Here is an 8,239-nt window from a genome sequence, read left to right as displayed (position 1 = left end):
GACTCTGTGCTTCCACTCAGGGGGCACCAGTTCAATCCCTGATCAGGGAACTAAGATCCCCACCATGCCACAGTTTGGCAAAAAAATAAAAAATAAATTAATTTAAAAATAAAATAAAATTTACCACTCTAACCATTTTGAACCACTTTTGGTTCGCCACACCTGCTAAGGGCTTCCCTGATAGCTTAGTTGGTAACAAATCCGCCTGCAATGCAGGAGACCCAGGTTCAATTCCTGGGTCAGGAAGATCCCCTGGAGAAGGGATAGGCTACCCACTGCAGTATTCTGGCCTGGAGAATTCCATGGACTCTATAGTCTATGAGGGCACAAAGGGTCGGACACAACTGAGTGACTTTCACTTTCACATCTGCTAAGGGCTCTTGGCTAATTCCTATTCACCCTTCAGTCTGGGCTACCACAAATGGTGGTGTGCAACTCCAGGGGGCACCCTTTACATTGTAGCCATGCCCAGTGGCAGCCGTGGGTCTTGGTTTCTCGGAACTTCCTGTTGGAAGCTTTCCCAGATTCCCCAAGTGTCAGTTAGGCAATCCTGCTCTTTGCTTCCAATGCTCTGTCTGCTTGCTTGTCATCAGCATGCTTGTCACATTATATTATCATTGTCTTCTTCTCTGCTTCCCTCAGTGGGATACGAACTTGTCAAGGGTAGAACTTTCTCTTTCTCCTTCTCTGCTGTGCCCCGCCCAGAAGATACATCCAGCAAATGTCAAAGCAGTTAAAGAGTTGGGTCTCGTATTACAGCTAGTTACTTATATGGCCGGCTTCTCCGGTAGAGGACAAAGTCTTTAAGGGCAAGGACCACACTTAATTCGTCTCTGTATCTTCTGCCCCTCCCCTTAGTACTTGGCACGGGGACTCGTTTGTAACAGGCGCGGAAAGAACCTTTGCTAAATGAGTCCTCATGTGTATACTGGTCGTTAAGGAGACGTGTTTATTCCCTTTCCACAGAACCGCACTGAACTCTGTGGGCAACGCCTGTGAACCACGTGCTGTGCCCTTTGTACCCCCGCCCTTCTAGCCCAGCTGGGCCCAGCCCTGCCTGGTTACAAGGCACAGGGAATGCAGGGGCCTGTGCTGGGGATCACCAGGGTTCTTGTTACTGAGTGCGACTCTGAGAGTGACCAAGGGCTGTCAGGGACCCATCCTGAGGCCTGAAGCCTTCCTAGATGACAGTCCCTGGCTCCTCCCAGGGACCCTTCCCAGGAGCTCCTGGCTGAACTATACACAGTTGGCAAGCTGATCTTGGATGCCTTTCTGGTGCTAGATCATTTGGAAGGCACGCTGCTCTGTGGTTGGGTTGATGCAGAAGCAGGAGAGACATGGCGAGACAGCCTAGGAGAAGCTGGGCTGCCCACCTGACCATTTTGTCTGGAGCTTAGCCTGCCACTCGGGCAGAATGACCTCTGATGACTGCCCAGATCTGGACCTGGATTCCAGGCTTTCATCTTGCTTGGCAGCCCCTCAGAGTGGAGGCCCATTGCCATAGCAGCACCTACATCTTTGGGGAGGCTGAGCCATGCCCCCAGCTTGGCAACTAGAGCAACTCTTCCCAGAACGCACTGGCTGGGGAAGCTCTGGAGAATGCTCAGCTCAGCCCCCTAGAGGCAGAATGGAGCCTCAAGAGCAGCCCCAGGCAGGAGTCAGCGTAGTGAGACAACTCCACCTTTATGCTGAAATTTTAGCCTAGATACCGGCTGTTCTTTAGGTTTTCCTCTCTATGTAAGACAGCACTCAGTTTTTCCCAGTAGGAAAAAAAAATGCACCCAGGAGCCCAAGATCAGTTAAGTGAAACTCTTGAAACTTACAGCTAGGGAACGGCTAAATTCAGGAAAATAGATATAACACGGAACCGCTAACATTAAAAGTTCTATTTTTTATTTCAAAAGCACTTATATAGCATTTACACTATTCCAGGGACTGTTTTAAATGCTTCACAATCTAACTCACTACATTCTCAAGACAATCTTTTAAAGTAAGTACAGTTATCATCCCCATTTTTACAGCGGAAGAAAACCGAGGCTCAGAGAGGTTACATAACTTGCCTAAGGTCACACAGCTGATCAATGGCACAGTCAGGACTCCAGCCCAGGTAGTATGACCCCAGACCCTGTTCTCTTTACCCTTCTGTCCTGCTGCCCCCCTGGGTTTGCAAACCTTGTGAGAACAGAACAGGACAAGGAGTGGGCCTTCTCCCTTAGCACTCTCCTTTCTTCCTTGGGCACTTTCATTATAGACCAAGTGGAGTCCAGCCTGTCCGCTAGTCACCTGAGGAGGAGTGAGCGAGAGAGCAAGAGTGTTTGAGAGAGAGAGAGAATGCGAATGAAGGCACTCTCTGAATGCTTGGATGCTTCTGGAAAAGCCAGCTCTAGCAGGGGCTGAGACATACCGCCATGGTTCCGAAACTCCTGTATTTTATTTCCTGAGCCAAAATTCTGAGCTGAATGTGCTTAGAGACTCCCCAGAGATGAGCATGGCATCTCTTTAACCCTAGCTTCAGGCAACAACCACCACCAAAGAGCAGCCAGAGCTAAGCTTTGGCTTGACACTAAACAGCAGGGAAGAAAGTGAGTGCACCAGGATGGAGTTTCTGAGCTCGGATGTGAAAGGTGACCTGCTGTTTACAGTCAGCAAGGCCCCAGTGACCTCTTCATAAAGCTCCGTCCTGAGAAAGCACAGTCAGAGCCCAAATGGGTAACATGTTGGTATGCCTGTGGGAACCTCAACTAGACAGAATGGACTCCCAGGGCATGGGTGAGGGCAACAAACTTCAGAGCAAACAATCCTACAACCAACATACTTTTTTGGCAGGCCTGTGTGTTTGGCCCTCTTCTGGGCACCGGGAATACAAACATGAGTAAGAATGCTACCATTTGTGCTGACCTCTTGCATGCTCATGTCTACAATGATGATCCCTGGTGGGGGGGCGGGTACCAGTGGGATCTGGGGACAGAGATCACTTGGGGGTAGTTAGGGACCCGTGGTGGGAGGGCAACCATGTTGCCACTGCAAACCCTTTCTGCCTTGTGAGTTTTGTCTCAGAGGCACATGTTACCTGTATATGACCTCTGCAAAAAATAAATAACATAAGAGGGAGAGATAAACATGAAGATGAGTAAATAGGAAAGTCAACAGCAGGATAAGGGCTCACAAGGATATGTTCAAAGAGCTGCGGGTTGTAGGTAATGGAAGAACCAGGACAGAAAGACTGAATTTACCAATTTGTCTTCCTTGCTTAGGACATAGGCCAGGCTTTAGCCATGCCAGTTATTTTCAAGAAGTTTTCTTATGATGTCCTCACTAGAGAAAAAAAAAAGTGTGTTTTCTAGTCTTTTCCCCCCCCCAAAACATGTCCCATGAAGAAACTACTAACCTGACAAGAAAGCAGAGGCAGGTGAGGCCTGCCCAAGGCAGAGGGGATTTTGTCCTTCCACAGCTTTGGCCTCCTCCTCCCTGCTTCATGGACAAAGGTGACTGTGTGGTAAGAACCATTCACCCAGCAAACACACACGGCTCCCCAGCCAGGCCTGCCCCAGGCACAGAGAAGTGTCTCTCAACAGGCTGGGTGTCTGGCTGGTCGTCGGCCAATGCTGCCTGCTCACCGAGCCTCACCGGGCTGAGGAGCTGGCCCAAGCCTGAGAACAAGGGTCAAGAAAGCAGGTTCTGGTGGTTTTCAGGATAACAAATGGACACCATCAATTTTCTAGTGTGGAGTACATCTTTTCTGGATTGTATGCTCATAGTCTTCAATTCTGGTCTGACTTTCCCTCACATGCCCCTCACTATCTGCCGACTTCCTTTCTCACTATGATCACTACCCTTACGGAACGCTTTCGTAGGCCAGGCTCAGGCTAAGTGCTTTACAGGTATTGTATTTCACGCAGTCCTCACAAACACCCAGTGAGGAAGGGACTGTGGCCCTCTTGGCTTTATAGATAAAGAGACTCAGACTCAGGGAGACAAACAGCTAGTACGTGGTGGTGACCAGACAGTGGTTACAAGCCCATAACCACTGCGCTAATTAAGGCTTTTAAGTACTCTGCGGTACTGCCTCTCATAAAGTTAATTTTAATATTAGCCTAATCCAACCCTATTTAGGAAGGAAAGTGTGCTGCCAAAAAATCACTTATGATATCCTAAAGTTAAATATAAAAGTTTTTCTGTGATTTCTTGTTTGGGGCTATTTAGGACAAGGCTTTCCTCCAAGGGCCTAGGTACCCAAGGGTTATATGGGTGCATTCCATTTGGGTAGACAGGAAATGAGCCCAGCTCAGCTGGCCCTGAATCAGGGCCTGAAAAAAGATCTTTTTATAAGATCAGCATGGACATGAAAGCCTTTAGACCAGGCCCTAGGGACTAAAAAATGCCAAGAGCATCTTTCCAGTTTATTGCCCCTGGGTTGGGGTGGGGAGGGTTCTGCCTGGGGATGAGCATTTTGTAGCTTATAGCTGAAGCTTTTGTGGGGGAGAAGCCAACTTCTAGATCCCATTGGGTCATCACCTTGGAATTATAGATGTGCATTTAGGATTCAGAACAAATAAACTTTCTGACTCCCTTTTTCTGTATTCTTGGTTTAGTCCTACAGTCAGACAGTCCCTGGGACTCTTCTCCTTCTTAGCTTGCTGTCCTGGTGGTTAATTCTGTGTAGACTAGGCTGAGGGATAGCTAGTGAAACATTGTTTCTGGATGTGTCTGTTTGGGTGTCTCTGAAAGAGATTAGCATTTGAATCAGTTGTAGAAGTAAAGAAGGCAACCCTTCCCCGTGTAGGCGGGTATTATGTAATCTGTTGAAGGTATCCCACCCTCCCCCCCAAAAGGACAAAAGGCAGAAAAAAAAGTCAAATTTGCTCCTTTTGATTTGTCCATCTTCTACTGGGCTCAGACATGGATACTCCTGGTTCTTGGGCTTTTACACTCGGACCTAGACTTATGCCATTGGCCACCTGGCTCTCAGGTATTAAGACTCGAACTGAGTTATATCACCAGTTTGCAGATGGAAAGTCTTGGGACTTCTTTGCCTCCATAATCACATGAAGGTAAAAAAGTGTTAGTTGCTCAGTCGTGTCCAACTCTTGGTGACCTCATGGACTGTAGCCCGCCAGGCTTCTCTCTGTATGGAATTCTCCAGGCAAGAATACTGGAGTGGGTAGCCATTCCTTCCTCCAGGGGAATCTTCCCTATTCAGGGATTGAACCTGGGTCTCCTGCATTGCAGGCAGATTCTTTACCATGTGAGTCACCAGGGATCACATGAGCCAATGTCTATTATAATATATACACACATTCTGTTTCTCTGGAGAACCCAGACTAATAGAATTACTCTCATGGATTTGCATTCATCTTCTAACATGCTGAGGCTGGACACCAAGAGACTTTTCTAGCAATAGTCACTGGAGACACTCTTTCCCTCATCTCTCTTCCCTGGCTTCTTCCTGCTGAGGTAAGGACTCAACTGCCTCCCTGGCCGGCCCAAGGGTCTTGCTGCACCAACCCCAGGGCAGCAGCCCTGTCCTTGCTAGCACAGACACAGTGGGCTGATCTGTGAACTCAGCCATGAAGTCTGAGGACGTTCACTCTCTCCCTCTTCCTGGAATGCCCTCCCCACTCTGCTCTCCCCACTCCTGCCTCTTCACCTTCAATGACTCAGGGTAAAACCTACCTCCTATGCACCTGCCATTGTATCTTCCAAGTTTTTTCTGTATTCAATATGTAGCCCATTGCTTTATGATTACTATTAACAATAACAAGGTCTTCAGGGGAATTCCCTAGTGGTCCAGTGGTTAAGAATCCATACTTCTACTGCAGGGGACATGGGTTTGATCCCTGGTCCAAGAACTAACATTTCACATGCTACATGATGCAGTCAAAAACACCCAACCAGACAAAAACAAAAGAAAACAACACAAAAATCCCAAGGACTTCAGCTAACATTCATTGAGAGCTGTTGTTAGACTTTTTCTCATTTACACATTATCTCATTGAAATCCCACAGCCACACTATAAGACAGGTGCAATAACAATTACTCTCCCCATTTTCCAGATGAGGAAACTAAGACTCAGGGAAATTAAATGTCTTGTCCTAGGACATAGAGCTAATAAGTGGTAGAGCTGGATCTGAACCTAGGTCTCTCTGATCCCAGAGGCATTCTTTGAATTAATATGAGTTTACCTGTTCTCTTCCATTAGATTCAGTTCGTTAAGGGAGTCTTTTGTTTCTTCTGGATTTTTCCTCCAAACACCCAGTCCTGGGCTCTGCTTGGAGTGGGCAGTTGCCCGATTGATCTCAGTTTGCAGGAGCTCTGCTCTCACCATCACACCCCGCTGGGCATCAGACTCTGCTTCTATTCAGCTCAGAGAGGGAGATGCAAACAGCAAGGCAGCCAGGAGCTAGAAGCAGGAGGCAGCGTCAAGTGTGAGCAATGACCAATGACCCCCCTGAAGTCAGGCAATGGCTCTGTGGCTTCCTGCTGTTCACCGCGTGGCCATATCACAATTGCACACCTCTGGCAGTGCAGCTAATGAGGCAGGGAAAATAAATGACACCGACATCCTGTTTGTGCTTGTGCTTGTTTGGACAGCTGGGGTATCTATGCAGGAAGATCACCTTTTAATATCACTACATTTCAACAGCAACCAGACTCTGGCAGACATCATCTGCCCCCTTGTGGACTGTGCTTCTCTGACACTTGTGGAGAAGAAGAGAGGAAAACAGACGCAGTCTCTAAAATTCCTGGAAAAATACCATTGTCTGAAAATCTTGCAGGGTCTGAGAACTGGTGATTTTCATTGACCAGGGACAATAGAAGCCCTTGTGAGCCTTCTGGGTTCTTCTACTCTGATTGGGGCTCCCGACAGCACCTGGCCCCTTGCACTTTGCAGTTAAGCCCACTTAGCAGGTCTCTGCATCTTTCTGAGCTCATACCTGTCTCCCCTTTTAGTCTGCAGCCAGCTCTCAGCAGTCTCCTTTCAAAAATAAGAAGTCTCCTTCCTGCTCCTTTTCCCATCATCCCTTTCCTTCCGTCTCCACTGCCCCCGCCCTAGCTTGTCCTAATCCCCAGCCAGTTAGAGCAGCCTCCACGCCTGCACCTCCTCCCCTGCCGCCCTGCAACCCTCGCCTCACCCCACTTTGCATAGGAGATTCACGCTGCCCACAGGGTTCAAGTTCAAAATCCCCAACCTTCCTCTTAGTCTTACTGACTGATGGCCTATTGTATACAAAGCACTCCTCAGAAATCTGTTCCAGCCTCAAGGCTGGGATCACAATGGCTACCAACAGTTTCTGAGGGTTGCCACAGGCAATTTATACACATTCTGTCCTTGAATCTTCAGGACAATTCTTCAAGGTATTATCATCAGAATGGAAAATGAGTCTCACAGATGTTAGATAAGTCTGTGTTCCTCTAATCTCCATCTGTTTGTTCTGACTTGTGAGGTGTGGGAAGCTTTGGTCTCAACTTGGCCAAATTCATTCATCTCCCTCCCTTTTCTCCCCTCCCTTCCACCCCTTCTTCTTTCCTCCCTCTCTTTCTCCACACTTATCAAGATCTTACTACACTAAGTCCTGCCAAGGACTGTGCTAGTCACTGGGGATACAATAGTGAGCAAAAAACTACCCTCTGGCACTTGCAGTTTGCAACCATTCCTTCCTTCCTGCCTCGCCCCTCTACTCAGGCCATTCCTCTGTCTAGATGGTCTTCCTTGTATTTCTTTACCAAAATCCAATCCAGTCCTCAAAGCTGATCTCGAGTCTGAGTCTCGTGTCTGCCAGGGAGCCTTGCCTGACCATCCACCCATAGTGATTGCTGGTGTCATTCAACACTTACCATCTGAACAAGTCACTTGACACATGCAAGACCTTCTTGTATCCTTAACTTCCACATTTATGCATGGATCTTGTAACCCTGACTTTGTTGCAGGGAGCAAGCCAATTCTGACTCCAAGTTGGAACTGTTTCTTTGACTTGCTTTTCATTGCTAATCACACAGAATGGTTAGCCTCAGAGAATCCTGCCCCTCTGCCTAACTGTTAAACTAAAGTGCTTTTGTTCAGAACCCTGTGTACCTGGCAGGAAGGAAGAAATTAACACATCCCCTGCCTGAGGCTTGCCATTCTAGGAGATGTTGGCAAAATTAATGGCCTTTTTACTTTGCTTCCTCCCCTACCCTCATCTCTGATTTATCAAAGAACCTGGCATCCAGACCCCAATAAGATGGTTATTTTGAGGC

Source organism: Bubalus kerabau, chromosome X (genome assembly GCF_029407905.1).
Source record: "Bubalus kerabau isolate K-KA32 ecotype Philippines breed swamp buffalo chromosome X, PCC_UOA_SB_1v2, whole genome shotgun sequence".
NCBI lineage: Eukaryota > Metazoa > Chordata > Mammalia > Artiodactyla > Bovidae > Bubalus > Bubalus kerabau.
The sequence above is the reverse complement of the archived record's forward strand: the minus strand, read 5'-3'. Positions refer to the sequence as shown.